General features: G+C 47.9%; 1 protein-coding gene across 3 annotated transcripts in view; it reads left to right on the top strand.

Moving 5' to 3' along the window:
* LMX1B (LIM homeobox transcription factor 1 beta) overlaps positions 1 to 16,405 on the top strand; it is a 103,892-nt gene that overhangs the window by 27,854 nt on the left and 59,633 nt on the right. The window lies entirely within an intron of this gene.

Raw genomic sequence — 16,405 nt, forward strand, 5'->3', positions numbered from 1 at the left:
AGTAAGGCTCGTCCTCCTGTCTGCTGCTATGGCAGGGGAGAACCCAGCAGAGCAGCTACAGCGGAGCCTCCGGTGGGGGTGGATCGTTTGGCCCAATTCAGCGCCAAGCCAAAGGCGTAAAGTAGGCCTCAGAGGCGGCGTGTTCTGCGGCGTACACGTGCGAGGTGAGGGGCTGCCTCCCCTCGCCCCCGGACCCGCCGCCCGCCGGGGTCGCGCTGCGCCGGCGCTGGGGCTGCCTGTCCTCTCCAGAGGCTCTGGCTCGCACCCAGAAAGCTCTGACTGCGCTCCAGAAAGGAGGTGCTCCTCCGCCCGGGCCCTGCGGGGCTCGACGCGGTAGGCATGCTGAGAGCACACCGCGCACGCTGACAAGATCAGGTTTCGCACAAAATGCAGCGGCAGCCAAAACCTTCTCTTAAAGCACTGCCAGAGGAGGAGCTGGTGGTGCTTCTCCCTCTCCCCCTTCCTGCAACAGCCTGGAGTGCTCACGGGAGCCTGCGCCCTGCTCCTCTCGACAGCACCCTGGAAGCAGCGGCGGGCAGCCCTGGGTGGGGACTGGCACCCTCTGGCCTTGGCCGGGCGAGTGCCCTCGGTGCCCTCGCTGCTTGTCTGCCCAGATCACACCGGCCCCCCCAGATGCTCACCCGGTGACTCCTCTGCGCGGTGGAGCGCTCTGCAGGAGGGTGGAGATGGGACCTGCCCCAGACGCCTCGTAGCTCGCAGGTGAGGGTGTTCTCCAGGGTGGTGAAAGGTGTGAACCCCCTCAAGGGGAGGGGAGAGTTGAACTGACGTCTCCCACTTCATTAACCCACGAACCTGCAGCCCACAATCTCATTTTTGCAGCCTGCAGGTGAAGGCCTCTTCATAGTACTGTACAGTTGAGTCCTAATTACTTTTTGCATTGTTGTAGGATAATGTACGTTGATGCATGTCCCACAAAGGAAGCAGCGATGTCCTGTACAGCCTCAGCATCTGCAAGGACATCTTCACACTCCACCGCAAAGTTGCTCTGTGTATTTTATTCTGGGCATCTCGGCTGTCTGTGGCAACTGAGAGCACAGAGAGAGCAGGAGCAGTCCATTTTCACTGCTTTCTTCTCAGGTCTGTGGTGGAACTGTCAGCGCTTGGTACAAAGGCAACATCATCTTGGTAGCGGAAGCGTTAATTTGCTGCGTATTGTGAGATGGCATATGCACACACCCACATGCTTGGGCACAGATGCCCACGGTGAAGGAACAGTAGCACGGTGTAAAGCTCTTCCCTTCGTAAGGGCTGAGGACATGTGGCTGTGAGGAGGTGATTAGGCAGGCTGGCCTTGTACGAGCGGGGGGTGACTCTCTGCTTGCATCAACACTTGCGCTGGGACTGCTCCCACGCGTGGGGTGACGGGATGTTGCTGCTTCTGCTTCGGTCCCAGGGAAACAAGTAGTGTGCACGTGTGAGCCTGCCAGGCTGATCCCTGCACGATACTGAGCACGAAGGCATTCCTGAGGCTTCCTCAGGACAGGTTGAGTGTCAACCAGCCTCTGTCAGCATTTCCCAAGCTGTTTTACCCCCTGTCCCACTTCCAGGTGAACTTGACTCTTACGCCCCCACTTTTCTCAGCCTGGGCACAGTGCCGTGCTGACATGGCTGTTCCAGCTCCAGGAGCTAATCCAAAGCCCCCAAGCGTTCCTGCATCCTGTCAAGAGGGAGTACCCACAGTTTGAAAGTATTGGCATGTGTGGAAAATACTGGTGCTGTGGCCTGCAGAGCTCCTGGAAGTTGTTACTCCTGCTGATGCATGCCAGCATCACCGGCAGCCTGTTAGGAGAGGTGCTGGTGAGGTGACCAGGGACAGCCATCAGCCTCGTTGTTTGAACGTGCGTGCTGGTGTCCGTGAGAGCAGTGAGCAGGACCCTGGGTGTGGGCACAGGAGTTGTAGCAGTTCAGCCGTATCTGTGCCTCCCCGCAGTCCAGCTGGTGCGCCCCTTTTCACTGGAGCCCCACTACATCCCTGGAGAGTTTTCTCCCTCCAGCTCCTGCTCCAGCACTCACTGCTGCAGTGGCTGAGGCTCAGGGCTCATGGAGCTCTAAGGCACGTAGTCCTCTCACCCTCCTGATTTTCATAGCTAAATGTCTCAGCATTTAGAGTCTCCAGACCCAAACATCAGCTAGCTATGTGTAAGCACTGTGACTAACGTCTCTCACATGCTGTTTGCTCTCCCGTGTCCTTTCCACAAGGAGAGGTATGGCCACTCTGTGTCCTCTTTTGATGAGGTTCTCGGACTACCGGCTACACATTCAAAAGAGGCAAGGTTGGGAAAAGGTCTATAATGAGAAAAAGAGGGTTGGGTTGGTCCTTTTTTCTACAGGAGATCACGACATAGGTTCACTGAGAAAGTTCTTTCTTCTTCCCTCTCTCTTGTTCATTGACATCACCACTATCTTATTCCCGTATGACGTGACCTGGCTACTGACTGTCTATGAACTGACAACATCTGAGCACTGGGTTCCTCTGGACACAACACACACGAAGTTTTTAACTGGCCTCTTTTTTTCAAGCCATCAATTGTATTCTATATACAGAGGCAACTAATAGCTGCATGTACCACGTACAGAAGATGTCAGAGAAGGAGCCAATCTTTGCAGGGACTTTAAGCAAGGGATTCAGCAGTGTATCGCCACTGCATCTTGCAATCATCCTGGAGACAAAGATCTAAACCATTTTATTACTCTTCCCTGAGCCTCTGCTCCTTGTCTCCCAAAAAGCACAGGTGAGGTCCGTAGCTCCTTGTTATTAGCTCCACATGCTGCCGAGCTCTCCAGAAGCTTGAAAATGGCGACTTGCCCTCTAGGGTTGCCTGGTTGATGTGCTGGGCTGCAGGACTAGAGTGGCTGTAGGCACAAGAGTAGGGCTGCTCTTCAGGGTGCCCCAAGGTTCTGGGCAGGTGAACGTGCTCAACTCTAAGAGTGCAGAGAAGTTATTTGAGTGATCAAGTTGCAAGCATTTCTTAGGGCCTGTGGGCTTGTAGTTGTTTGGCTACTGTGGTAAGGAGGTGGATCGTCTGTCCAGACAGCAACAGCCATAGTGTCCTCCTCACTGCTGCGTGGGCAAAGGTTGGTTCCACAGCACGACCGAGGATGTGAGCAGGACCAGAGAAGGAGAAGAGCCTTGGGAAGGAGCTGAACTTCGGGCTGGTGTGCAGTGAAACCTCCCAGGAGAATGAGTCTGTGGCATTTCGCTACCGTTGCAGAGAAGGTACCTGTGAATTTCTTGGTGAATCCTTTAGTCTCTGGTGGTCTGTAAATAAGCATAAAATGCATGTTAGTTTTGGCTCAGGTTTCTATTCTCAGATGAATGAATTTGAATGAACTTGTCTTATCTGTGGAATCTCTCTTGGAACTGATGTTTGCAGAGAAGATAAATGTGCTGCTGCCTGCCTGCTTGTCCTGACTTAATCTGTGATGCACTGAGCAGTGTCCTGGGGGGATTAGGAGAGCTGGAAGAGAGCTTGGGATGTCAGGCGGCCAGGACCTGGTGCCGTGACCTGTATCGGTTTCTCCATCAATGATAAGGCTGTGGATTGCATGTTAGCAGTAGAGCGTCACCATCGCAATGTTTTCCAACATGTTTTTTTGTAGGGAGGCATTATACATTGGCGTCCTGTTATCACAGCACCCAAATGAAGATACATACTGGAAAAAAATCATTCCCCATTCGTGTGTAGGGCAGGCCAGCATACCTGTCTAGTATAGCACATACCACTAGGGAAGTCTGCCTTTAAACGGTAATGTTTTTCAGGTTGTTTTTAGCAAATGTTAAACCAGCTTCAGGTTGACTGGACTCTTTTTCCAATTCCCTGCACAAATTTCTGCTTCCAAGAGCTTGTGAAAATCCTAAGTGAGAGCATGCTGTACACTGCAAATGTCAGTCAGTTACATTTGTCAAATGTAAACCACAAAGATACTATTGAAACTGTCTTATAATAGGGGTCCTTAATGTATGGATTCAAACTTACTTAGTATCAATGTCCTTAGAAGGATGCAACACGAGCAACACGGTCTCAAAATTTCATTGTCCTATAAATGAAGTGTTTTACCAGAGAACTGCTTAAGCATCTTTTAGACTAAGGATTCATTCAAGGTGGAAATAAAATGAACTGAAAATGACTGAGGGGTGAGCAATGAGCAGTCCCCATAGGCCAAATCTCAGTAGGAGAAAACACTTAAAGTTTCTTTAGTGCTGGCAGGTTCAAAAGTCAGGGCTGGTTTCAATTAGCCTGGGAGAGTCTCAGTGATAAACAATTCCTGTGGTCTTGAAGCAAAGGGGCTAGCTGCATGCAGCCATTCTGACTACTTGAGCTGGCCCTATTCCCTCTGCTCTGGGAGTAACTGTCTCTTTGAATGAAGTATTTGTCATCGTTTGTATATGAATTCTTCTGAGTTTTTGAGAGCAAGGAAAATACAAAGTTTTCTGGTTAAGGCATTTTTGGTCTGAAAATCCCCCAGGGTATCAGCTTAAAATATGCATGACGTTCATGCAATTTATTTTCTTTAAGGGGCTGGAAAATGTGAGTGTGTGCAGATGTGTTTGTGTGCACATGTGTGTACGGCTGTGTGATCCCCCAAGTTCTGCCTGAAGGCTAAGCCCATGGGAAAGCCTGCTCTGCAGTTGGGCAACGCAGACCCGCAGGTGGAGGAGGGCTGCTGCTGCCTGCGACACACGGTCCCGCAGACGGGCTGGCCTCTTCATCGTACCCTGGTCTGGAAACGTTGTTCGCTTCTGCCCATATTATTTCAAGAGCGGGGACAGGAATTTCAGGTCATTCCAGCTGTGTGTGTGGCATAGGAGCCTATTCAACGCTCCTGGAGCATCTCCACGTTTTGTGGTTGCGCGCACTGACAAAGCCCATTGTTACAGTTCTTCTGGCAGACGCGCTAAAGCATTGCAGTGCTGAGATGCATCGTTTCACTGGTGCTCACAGTTCGTAAACTGTTGAGAAAATACTTTTACGTCTTGTACATGTTATATAGGGGTAAAGTGAGAAGCTGGGATTAGAAATACTATACCTTTTATTCAAAAAGATCATCTCCTCAGTGTGCTGTGCTACCTAGGCAGGTAGTAAGGTGATCGTTCATCTGATCATTGCCTTGAGCCTCACTCAGAGCTCATGCCAGTCACTTTTTTTCCCAGTGCCAAGCCTATGGTGACTGGATGTGCCTTTGCACTTGCAATTTATTTTCAGGTGACCAGAACAGCCCTCTTAAAAAATAAAACTGAAATCAATCAACAATACTTCTGCATTCAAATAATCTTAAAATAAGCTCCTGATACCCAACTCTGTGTCTACCCAGCTCTCAGAAAACATGGGGCTGAATATATTTTTCTAGAATCACCATTACAGCATTTCAATTTTAAGAGCATTAAACAGTCAAATCCGCAAAGAACACAAATAATAGCCTGTAGTCTCTTGTTGGATTTTTTTAGCATGTTTTAGAGATAGCTGTTTTGCTTGTAGACTTGAAAAGTCTGAAGTCACACAAAATACTACTTCTTCATGATCCTGGATACCTCTATTCAGACTTTTACTGTTAAAGATTTATGGTAACATGCTTAGGGATAGGTTGGAGGATTATGTATAATAATTGTAGACCACCATATGCTCTTACTCCGTAAAACTTTTATTCCTAGCCAAAATGCTAAGAAGCGTAAGCTTGCCTTTTCCGTTTGAAAAGGAGATGCTAGTATTTTCCTGTAATATGGCCAGTACAGCAGAACCTATTCAAATGAATCTTGGTGAAAGAAAGAAATTTTTGACAAATATGATTTCTGTGCAACAAAACAAACTGCCCAGGATAGTTCAATAAGCCCCCTTAAATCATGCACGGTACAAATCCTTTAGAGCAGGAGGATCTATTTTTATCATGAGAGTTTCCATAGCAAAAGCTGATTTAACTCCTTAGGGTGAAGTTCACGCCAGTGCATGTCTCTGTGAAAGATCAAACTCCCTTTAACACATGGATGAGGGACCTGCAGAAATCTTGCATTTGGAGTGGAGAGCAGATGTCCATACACAAACATCCAGACGTGCACTGAGAAACTGCTTTATGATACGGTTCCTTCACCAGCAGTGACAAGATTTCAGAAAACTGTGCTGAGCAAATGCTATGGCAGTTCAGCTGTGAGCAAAAAATCTTTCCACTGTGATTTTTGGAGCGGAAGGCCTTGCATGGGACAGCTTAGAAACTTTATTCTGGGGCGGGGGGAAACTACACGAATTTCACAGTTCAACTCAGTCTCTGAACTGTGCGAGGGTGCAGTTGTCACAGAAGGAAGACATTTAACAGGGCAGAAAAGTTCTTGCTTTGCACACCTGCTGCTCGGTTGAGCATAGCCTTCTCTGAGACAGGCAGTGCAAGCAGTGGATAACCTACGGTGAGCAGCCAGCGAGCATCTGGTGCCATTCACAGGTGATATGGTACAGCCCTCTCAGGTGTGCCACAGGCTGGCATCCCGGAGCAGGTTGGACTGGCCTGATTTTCTCCAAAACAGCCTTTTCCTGTTCAGGAGAACATGTCCAGGGCCATGGGCCCCAGCTCTGTTCCTGGTCAGACGTGTCCAGCCTCTGTGTGTGCAGAGCAGCGTGTGTGTACTTTCTGCTTTACGGAAATTTGCATTTCAAGAAGGCCCGCTGCGTAGCTGAGGACATGGTCTGTCGCCATGGCAATGAAGGTGATGTCACAGGTGCAACATCGTGTTTTCAGGGCTGCAGCAGATGGGTTAGGAGAAAACAAGCACATCAGGGTTAACTGAAAAGAGTTCTTGCAGCAAGCAGCTATAAAAAATGGTTTAGTGTAGGACTCCTGTGCCATCCCCAATAAATGATGGATGTGTTGACCTGGGACTTGTGATACCTGAGTCTTGTTGCCAAATCCATCACAGGCTTGGGCTGCGTGCAAGGGAGTGGCAGGATCATTTCACTGGCAGGTGTGATTTACAGGGTGCAAACTGAAGCAATTAGGTTCACATGGATGTAAATCCGTCAGGATTTGTCCTTCTCTGATCCATCACTGACTTTCCTCAGCGGGTACGGCTGGTAGCGAGTGCGTCTGCGCTGGAGGCTGTGCGAGAGCCGCGGGCGCGGCGGCTGCGGTGGCTGCTGCTGGCCCCGGGCCCGGTGCCCCCGGCCCGGCCGAGGGGGGAGCGCCGGGAGCCGGGGGGGGTGCGGGTGCCGGCCCGGCAGCTGGGATGGCGGCCTGGCTGTGGGCTCGGCCGGGCCCCGCCGGCGGCCCGGGCCCCAGGGTGAGGGTCGGCTGGGGCGGTCTGGCTGAGCAGCCCCGCACGGTGACGGTGACCGAGCCGCTGGAGAGGGCACGCCAGTTCTGGAGGAATTCTGGAGCTAATTCCTTCCCAGCAGAGCTGGAAGAAGCTTCAGTGGTTATTCCAGGGCTGGATTTTGCACGCTGCAGTTTTTCCTACGAGCTGTAGCAGCCAAATCGATTCTTTGAATCGCAACACAATTCCTTTTTTTGTTTGTTTTTTAAGTAAGCTTCTTGGTGAAGGCTTCCTGCAGCAGTAAAATGTGCATATAAAGGCGAGCTGTGGCACTGCCACAATATCTGAGTTACTAAAAGACGATTGGTAAAAGAATCTGACCCAGAAAGTCTTGTTTCAGGTGGTGTATTCTCTCCTTCACAGTTTTACCGCACATGCTGCCAATTCATGCTAAAAATAGATACTCATATTTAAAATATTTGCTTGAACTGAAAAACTTGAAGAATAACAAAAAAGCTGGGTAGCTTTGTAAACAAGTTCAGATCAGAGTTTGTTATTGGATAAATACTATAGCAGTATAGAAATTAAAAGATAATACCTCCAGACTGATTCTTGCACCTCTTACTGAAGTAGGGTTTGGTTCTAAATTTTTTTCACGTTGAACTTCTACTGAAGATTATCTTTAGTCTGAAGAAATTCTTTGGGGAGTTCCACTTAAAAAACCTTGAATACAAACTGTTTTTTTAAAAGGAGTTTAGTTCCATGATCTGTAATCAGGCAGGATTTCCACGGAATTCAGTGTAGGCTATATTCATTTTAAAACGCACAGAATTAATTCCAACTTCAAAAATTTGGCTTGTCATGTGTAGATAAGAATTCAAAGCAATATGCAAGCTCTGCTGTTCAAATGGCTCGGGGTGTCAGTGTTGAGTTGTTGAGAGTGTATAAATCATATGTATGTGTGATTCTCGGGCTAGTACCTGGGGATTTGCTTGATATGATTATACGCACTGCTCTGCTCACTTAGTTCATTTCACGTCTGCCTCAGGAGCGACCTCAGGAGGCGTTTACATTGATTATTTCCCTCACAACAGCCAACACAGTTCAAATAAAGCAGACTATGCATAATTAAAGGCATCATTGCTTTCTCACTCAAAATAGTAATGGGGCAGTGGATCTAATTTCCTACTTAACACAGAAAGGCTGTGCTTATTAACTATTCCTATGATTATTGTTTACTAAACTCATTTTAATAATGGCCTGGTTTTTTTTTTTTCTTTCTTCTGGAAGACCCAAGCTGTTCTGCATATACTGTAAGAGCATGACAGGGCAAACAGCTGATCCAGAGAGGGGTTATGCACAGCATCTCAAAAGATCGGACATCCAGCGGCAATCGTGCAGGTTCTCAGCTGAAGATTTACACTGCAGGCTAGCATTGATGCTGTGCTGCAAGATACGCACCAATAAAAATTGTTGCATACAGAAGAGTCAAAAAGAAGCGGGAGGGGAGTTCCTATGTTAGAAACGCCCAGGGAGGCCATTCTGCACCTCACCTTTAGGAAGACAAACAGGAAAGCTCGCTCTGGCACAGCTCGACTTGGTGCCCGGTACGTGCCGTGCCCTGTTACTTCTCCTCACGAGTGCTGGTCTGCGAGGCCGTCGGCGGGGAGCAAGGAGAAGCCTGAGGAGCTGCCCGTTGCTGCCGGGGAGCACCCTGGGCGCGCTGCATTGTGGGCACTGTACTGTCAGCACGCCCTGACGCAATTACATTTGAGCTTGCTCATGTGGTGGACAGCTGTGGTTTTCTGACAATGCGGTGGTTAGTGTAGAAGACGCCCACTTTCAAAGCCAGCCTTGTATCTGTTTTTCCTGTGGGAGAAGTTTTTAGCACTGCCCCTAGACTCTGGCTTGCATGCTTCGGAGAGCTGTTGTGTTCTTATTTCATTAGCATAATAAAATCTGCACCTCCCAGTTCATTCCCCTGAGAACTGAAGCAAAAGGAGGAAAAAAAAAAAAGGCAGCTCATACACTGACAACACTTGTGCCACTGAAAGAGAAAGTTGGCTGATGAGGAATGGTTGAAGGATTGTGCTGATGGCACGGAGAAGCAGCTGATCCAGCCTGATGTCAGGCAGAAGCGTGTCGGCTGTGAGCCTTGATCCAGACACCGTGCCCTCGCAGCAGGAAACGATTACACCATGCAGGGTTCCTGCTCAGGCAAGACTTGCACGTGGTGTCAGGCCCTAAATTATCAGCTCTCCAGAAATAAATTTCGAAGGTTAAGACATTTTGTAAACTGGTCTTCTCATCATCTGGTGGAATTGCTAAGCCCAGGGATCCTTTGTTAAGCTAAAAATCCAGGGAAGTTTGGGGCTAAATTCTGTGTGAATTTAGCCAGAGGTGGTGGGCAACAAGCTGAGCTCAGGGACCTGTAGTGACAAAATGTTCATCTGGGCATTGTCTTGTCTTCAGCTCTTACTGATGCTTTCCAACGCTGCATCTTGCTGGTGGGTACTCTGAGGCTGGGCTAGTTTGTGTTTGCAGTGCTCACCCCGGTGGGGACACAAATAACAGAGTAACTTTATGGTGACTTATGTACGTGCTCTTACATGTTTAAATTGTTCAGATTTTGTGGGAAAGATAGATGTCTACCCAGACAACATCTTGCTTCTGATGAGTAGGGGAGCCTATATCCTGTAATCCTTGAGAAAAATCTGTCAAACCTCATTACTCTCAGTGAATGAGCGCCGGCAGCTTTCCTGGTTCGTACGTCTCTACCAAAGTTAATAAAATTTCCCATAAAACGAGGACACTGCTGGATGCTCATTCCCCTCCTGCCTTTTGGCCAGTCCTGCCGCCCTTGTCCACCTAAGTCCGTGCCAGAGCTGGTGCGCTGCATCTCCCGGTGCTGTTGGAGGGCTGGGGACATGCATCAGACAGGCCAGCCTGCTGCCTGCTCCTGCCTTCGCTCCAGAGAACGGTCCACCAGACATCCCTCTGCCTCTGAACTGATCCCTGGGGATGCTTCCAAAGCACTCGCAGGAGGGCCACCAAGGCTGACCTTCCCCAGCTGTATTCGCACGGCAGGACGCGTGGCCGGGCTGCACCCTGTCCGTGTGCGGGGCTGGGTGGCCCAGGGGGGCCAGGCTGGTGGCCCTGCCGCAGGCGCCCCAGTGCCCAGACGTGCGTCAGCAGCCTCTGCCCTTAAGGCTCGGGGGTCGTTTTGTCCAGAGCCGAGTCCTCGAGGTGTTTGCCTGGCTCTGGCACTGCTCCAGTGCGGCTTGCCAGCCTGTACCGGGAGGCGTTCAGTCCCCAACTCTCTGCGAGTACAGAGGAGGAATCGGGTCTGAGCTTCTCTGAATACAAATGAAATGGAACACTTTGTATAAATAGACCAAAACTAAAATGCCCTGTAGCAGTTAGCCTCATATTCTTCTTACCTTGAGCAAACTGAGTTAAAACAACAGCTAGTGATTGTAAGAAATAACTGAACAAACTTCTGTGAAACAAGTCACAAACTCGGTTTGCTCCACGGGCTGTTAAATATCTGACAAACTTCTGGTTAACTTTAGCAAAGACCAATGACAAGGGGGTTATTGCCATTGTAAATTGTATCTAACAGTTTAATAGTTGTAATACCTGGTATGTTCTTTTTAATCATATGTGTCTGGAGTGTTGCAGAACAGAGAAAGCATCTGGATCTATAGCAGCTGAAGTAGAAAGTTGTTTTTCTGTTTACAATATGACCCTCTGCTCATAATAATGTTCTTCAAGTGCGTGGTAAGTGCGCATCTTGTGTGTGCGTAGACTATATATTTAGTGTGTGAAAAAGGTGTATTTTTGTGTATGAAAGTTAAGATTCTAGTGGATTTTTTTAAGATTGGAAATGAGAAAACACAGACAGTAGGCAAACCTATGTTGTTTCCACTGCAAAAGGTCTGTCAGCTGGCAAGATGACTGTGTTATGTTGGAGACAGAAGATGAGGGCTGTCTGGCAGGGCTGTGTCATATCCACTCAGACCGGACTTGCTGAATCCGAGCTGCGGCAGCCTAAAGTGTTTCCACTCCACAAATGCCCTACAGAGAGGGCTCCAGTAACCTAAACTTTCCCAGGCTGCAAGTATATGCCTATGTAGGCTCTCTTAATTGAGCAGTTTGTGTGTGAATATATCAGTGTGTGTAGCTGGGTGGAAAGGGGTTGTAGATATGGCCGTATCATTCCTGAATTTATTTTAGGGACTCACCCTAACAGCTTCTTTTACAGGCAGGAAACATTAGCTTTAACTGATAGATAACTGGGAGGTAATAAATGGGACTTTGCAGAGCTCTGTGTCATGGTTCTGCTGTTTCTCTGTGCAAGATCAGTTTTGGAATAGCTGGAAAGGATTCTGCCTGTCTTACTCTGAAAAGCAAAAGCTGTAGGGTTTAAAGGGAGGGACGGTGCTTTTCAACACAGCCAGAGCGAGCCAGGGTGGACCTGCAGGACATGTCAGACAAGGCACTGAGACAGATCAAAAAGAATCAGCTAAAAATGAGCTATCAATGAAATAAATGAAAACTTATTTAATAACTGCAGTATACTCTGCCTTAGATGTGGTTTTAGTTCAGCAATCCAGAGTCCAGCCCCAGCACGCAGCTTTCCTGTAGAAGACGCTGCACTCGGGAGCTGAGCAGCGCCCGCTGATGTCCCGTGGGGAGGGCTTTCAACCTGAGGCCCCCAAGTGCCCCTGTGTGCCCCTCACCGCGGGGCAGCCCTTGGGGCAGGGCTCTCATCGGACTTCTTTCTGCTTCCCTCTCCGGGATGGAGAGAGGAGGACTTGCTGCAGACCTTCCGCTTGCGAATCCCTTGGCTTGTCACGAATCCCCCTTCTACCCACCCCATACGTGATGCAGAGCTGAGAGCAAAAACATTAGAACAGGGCTGTTCTGAGATGGAAACAAAGTAAAATTTCTGTGTTGGGCCTGCTTTGCTTCTCTCCCTCCTTCATGTGCAGGTTTTCAAAAGTGTCCTGTTTCCAAAATGCAGATCTCTGTTAGGATCAGGAGGACCAAACCTGTTCTCGCTCGCTGATTGCTCATACGAGAAGCTGGTTTTGTGCACGGTTCCGGGCAGGCTTTTCAGGGCTGGCAGAGTGCAGGGTGCGCTCCGTTACTGCAGAAGACATGGGTGCTGCGTAGGTGGCAGGAGACTGCAGTCACCCAGCAGACACCAGTGCCCAGGCAGCCCTATGCAGGGAGGACCGGTACAGTCCTGTAAAGAAAGAGCTGAGAGATCATCTTAATCCCTGTGAAACTCTATCAGAGGCTTCCAGTAGTTGTCCTGTAGATGAGATATTTGGGAAGTAGATGTGGCAACGGATGTTTCGGTGGAACTGGAAACATTGGAGGATTTATCAAAGCAAGTTGCCTCCTGTAGCCCAACTTTATCCCAGCCAGCTGCCAGTGTTCAGTCTTGCCAGATTTCTTCCTCTTCCTTCAAAAGGGAACAGGCTAGAAGTATTTTTAATCACAAACAAATGTTTCAGAAATTTACAGGGTGGGGGAGAAAAACCCCTGTGTCATCTCTTTCTGTGGATAGATAGGAGGGAGTCAACGGGCCCCAGTTCCAGACTGGCATAACTTTTTTCCATCATTATGCACAAGCCACTTGACAATTAGGCTCCAGTAAAGGGCCTGGATAGGTGGTTACATGAATGCTGACCCCTGCACTTATGATTTCATGCAATTAATTCAAGCTAAAAATACTGTGATTGGAAGGCAGAAGAGGTCTGTGGCTGTCACCATGGGATGGAGCTATGTCAACAGATTTTGGCAGGATACGCGCAAGAGATGCAACTCACACAGGGGTTGCAGACCAGTGATGCATTAGGTCAGTGGGATTGTCCACAGCCTTTTCAGGCTGTTGTTCTTCTGCGTCCCCTCACCAGGAAAGGTTGATGTACCTTTTTGAAGTGGTTTATGGCAGTACTGCTCCCTTGCTTTGCTGTGGGCTGTGGTTTTCTAGCTGGTAGGCTGTGGCACACGTCTCTTTTGATATGGAGTATTTCTTCCAACCCAGTGGGAAGTGGTACCTTTTTTACTGATCATCAGATGTGGCTTGGGATCCTCTCACAGTGTTCACACAGCCGAGGTGCAGAGATACCTTGGCTGACTTTTTGAAAGCACATTTATTGGACAGAGTTTAAGATGTGTTCTGTCACTTAATCCTGGCGCTGCCTTTCACTATACAGAACTGACCAGAGTGTGTCATTTGTCTAAAATTTTAGGACAAACAGTATCAGCAGTATCTAACCTCAGGGAACTGCTCATATAGAGTAAGATGTAGTTATTGAGTCTGTGATCTGCTCAGTCCTGAAATTATTCCTGGGATCAAACAAGTGGAATTGACTCATAATAATAAGGGTCCCAGTAGGCCTAAATAGAAATTGGTTTTCTCAGATTCTTGATTTGTGTTGGTGTTAAATACAATCACTGACACATCATTTGTGTCTGCAGATGTTGACACAGTACTTGTGAAGACCTGAAATGTGGGTAGTCCGCTGCTCTGTTTGCAGCCACGCTGCTTTGTGCTATCCGAGTTCTCCAGCTCACAAAAGAAAAAATAACTGAGATTTGTCTTGTCTTGGGCTGACAGTATAGCCAAGTGATTGCCAGTCCAATTTGGCAGTTTTTAATCATTTTATCTCTGTTCTCTTCTCTCTGGGGAGACAGTCAGTGTTTAGCAGTCTGCTCAGAAAGACCTTGGGGCTAGTTTCAGCGGCAGTGGCTCAGAGCTCCGATTATTAGCTCTGCTCTTAGGAGCACACTGCGATCTTTCCCAAGGGAGTGGTGTGAAAAATTAACACAGGCTTAGAGCAGCAGTGCAGCAGCAAGCTATGTAACTGTAATTACTCCATTGATATTCCTCACACAATAACACTGTCATCAGTCATTTACATAAACTTTTTCTCCATGAAGAGGGAATGGCTGCTTATAACCCTATTGGGTGCTTCCAGAGCATGCATTATACATTTTATTTGTTCTAATTTCAGACTCAAGGCCTGTAGGAACAGAGAGAGGAAACGTGCAGTCTTTCCGTTGTTGTCGTTTTTTCTATTGCAGCAGTAAGTGTGCCACTCTGCACGCACAATCGTGCAAGCAGGCTAAGATGTATTGTGACAGGATATTGGGAACCATTTCCAGGATTTGAAATGTTCAATGTAACTTTAAGAAATATGCCAGTATATTTTAAATATTTTAAACAGTTTGGTACCCAAACTCTGTCGCAAGTCTGTCTCTCACCCTTTTGGTCGGGCCAGGTCCACGAGCAGCAAGTATTGTTCTGCTTGCAGAACTCCTCAGGACATACTGGCTTTTCTTAGATTTCTTTTTCTTCCGCAAGCACACGGCATGGCTCTGTGCCCTCTGCCTGTACCAGGCTCTCCTGTAGCTCCATTTATCTCACCATGACCAGAAAAAATGGCTGCGTAAGCCACAGACACGCTCTTCCTGGCAGCAGGTAATCCAAGAGAGTAACAAGAAATAAGTGGTTGATAAAATTCACAATTAGCACCATCCTGTCTTCTGCCAGGGACACTCATTCCCTTTGTGTCCCTTTCACACTGTAAAAGCCAGAGCTACATAAAGCAAACTACCCTTCCCCCAGGTCGGAGCCATGCAGAGATGAGCATCCCAGAGCCTGAGCCAGCAGGCGCTTTCTGGCCTTGGTGTAGGGCTGTTCGAGCAAACGGCATGCTCTGCAGCTCTTTAAGTACAGGTGGCCATTTGAGCATGGGCTAGCCTGGAACAGCTCGACCCTCTCCCTTCTCAGGGTGTGCAGGATCATGCAGTCACTGCCTCACCCCGCCTGGTAGAAGGAGGGAGAGAGAGGAGGTAATTTAGTGCTCAGCTCCTTAAAAGAGCGACTTGTTAGGGACGAGACGTCCCTGTCCTCATAGGAGAAGTGTTAAACTTTTGTAGATATTACACTTCCTCTAATTAAAGTCTTTGGAGCCAGATATTCCTGGGGCCAAGGCTAATAATGTATTCAGAAGAATAATAACCCTGTCTGAGCTGCAGCATGTTTATTGATGGCGCCGGTACCTGACGGTGCTGACCGCGTCCTGCCGCCGCTCGGTGCCGCGCAGGCCTGCAGGGCACAGCATCCCATATTGCTGTCACAGTAAAAATTCTGAGCGCTGCAGCAGGACACATCTAGTGGGAAAAAAGGCGCATGATAGTCAAATTTCAGTTGCTGAATATTTAATGAAGCCTGCAGTGTTTATTTGGTTAGCCTGTCGATTTTTATCGTTCTGTCAATAGCTTCTCATATGTGGCACGGTGATGATCTTTAGCAGCCTGTCCCCTGGGAGCCAAAGCGCTAAATGCAATTATGGATTTTATACCGCAATGTGTTTGATATTTCCACTGATCTAATTTGCAGTCTGGTAGTTTATTGTTTGGCATTTTAATGGCGTTCAAATGCTATGGAAAATTTGATTTCTCTTTATAATTCACCCTAACATCATTAATGCTGGTAGCCGAATGGCATGGATTTTAGAGGGCTAAATATATAGGAAAATCATTTTTTTAATATGGACCAAAACAATCAGAGTTTTAACTAAAAGGGAAACCGTGTTCTGTTTTTTTTTTTCCACACTTCCTCTTTGTCACTTTTCATTAAACATTAAGATTACTTTGAGGAAACGGTAAAACAAATGCTAGACCTTGCCAAACGAAATACAAATGTGATATGTCTTCTGATGGAGGCTTCGCTGTAGAGCTCAAAGATCCTCAGAAGTCTTTTGAGAGAGAAACAGAATGAGAACCATCTACTAAAAAGTCTTATTGGGCTGTTTCTCTCCTCTGTTCCAGACCACTTTTGCTTGATAATTAATCCTCCATATATATTTTTTTTTTCCTCTGATGTAGCTGGCAGAAGCCCTGAGCCAACCACTTCATCAGATGCATCTATTTCACTAAAAAAACCCAAACCAAAACCCCAAACCTAAAAACAACAACAACAAAAAACCCCAACCCCAAGCCACAGTTTTGTAGAAGTTCTTGAATTTTGGATTGGGGCCGTTGGCACAAAGAAGGGGCACACAGAACTGCATGGGGCTAGGTGGCTTGGGGGAGTTAATCGTGGTGTTATTTTACACATCTACAACA

The sequence above is a fragment of the Gymnogyps californianus genome, chromosome 18 (genome assembly GCF_018139145.2).
Source record: "Gymnogyps californianus isolate 813 chromosome 18, ASM1813914v2, whole genome shotgun sequence".
NCBI classification, from domain to species: Eukaryota; Metazoa; Chordata; class Aves; order Accipitriformes; family Cathartidae; genus Gymnogyps; species Gymnogyps californianus.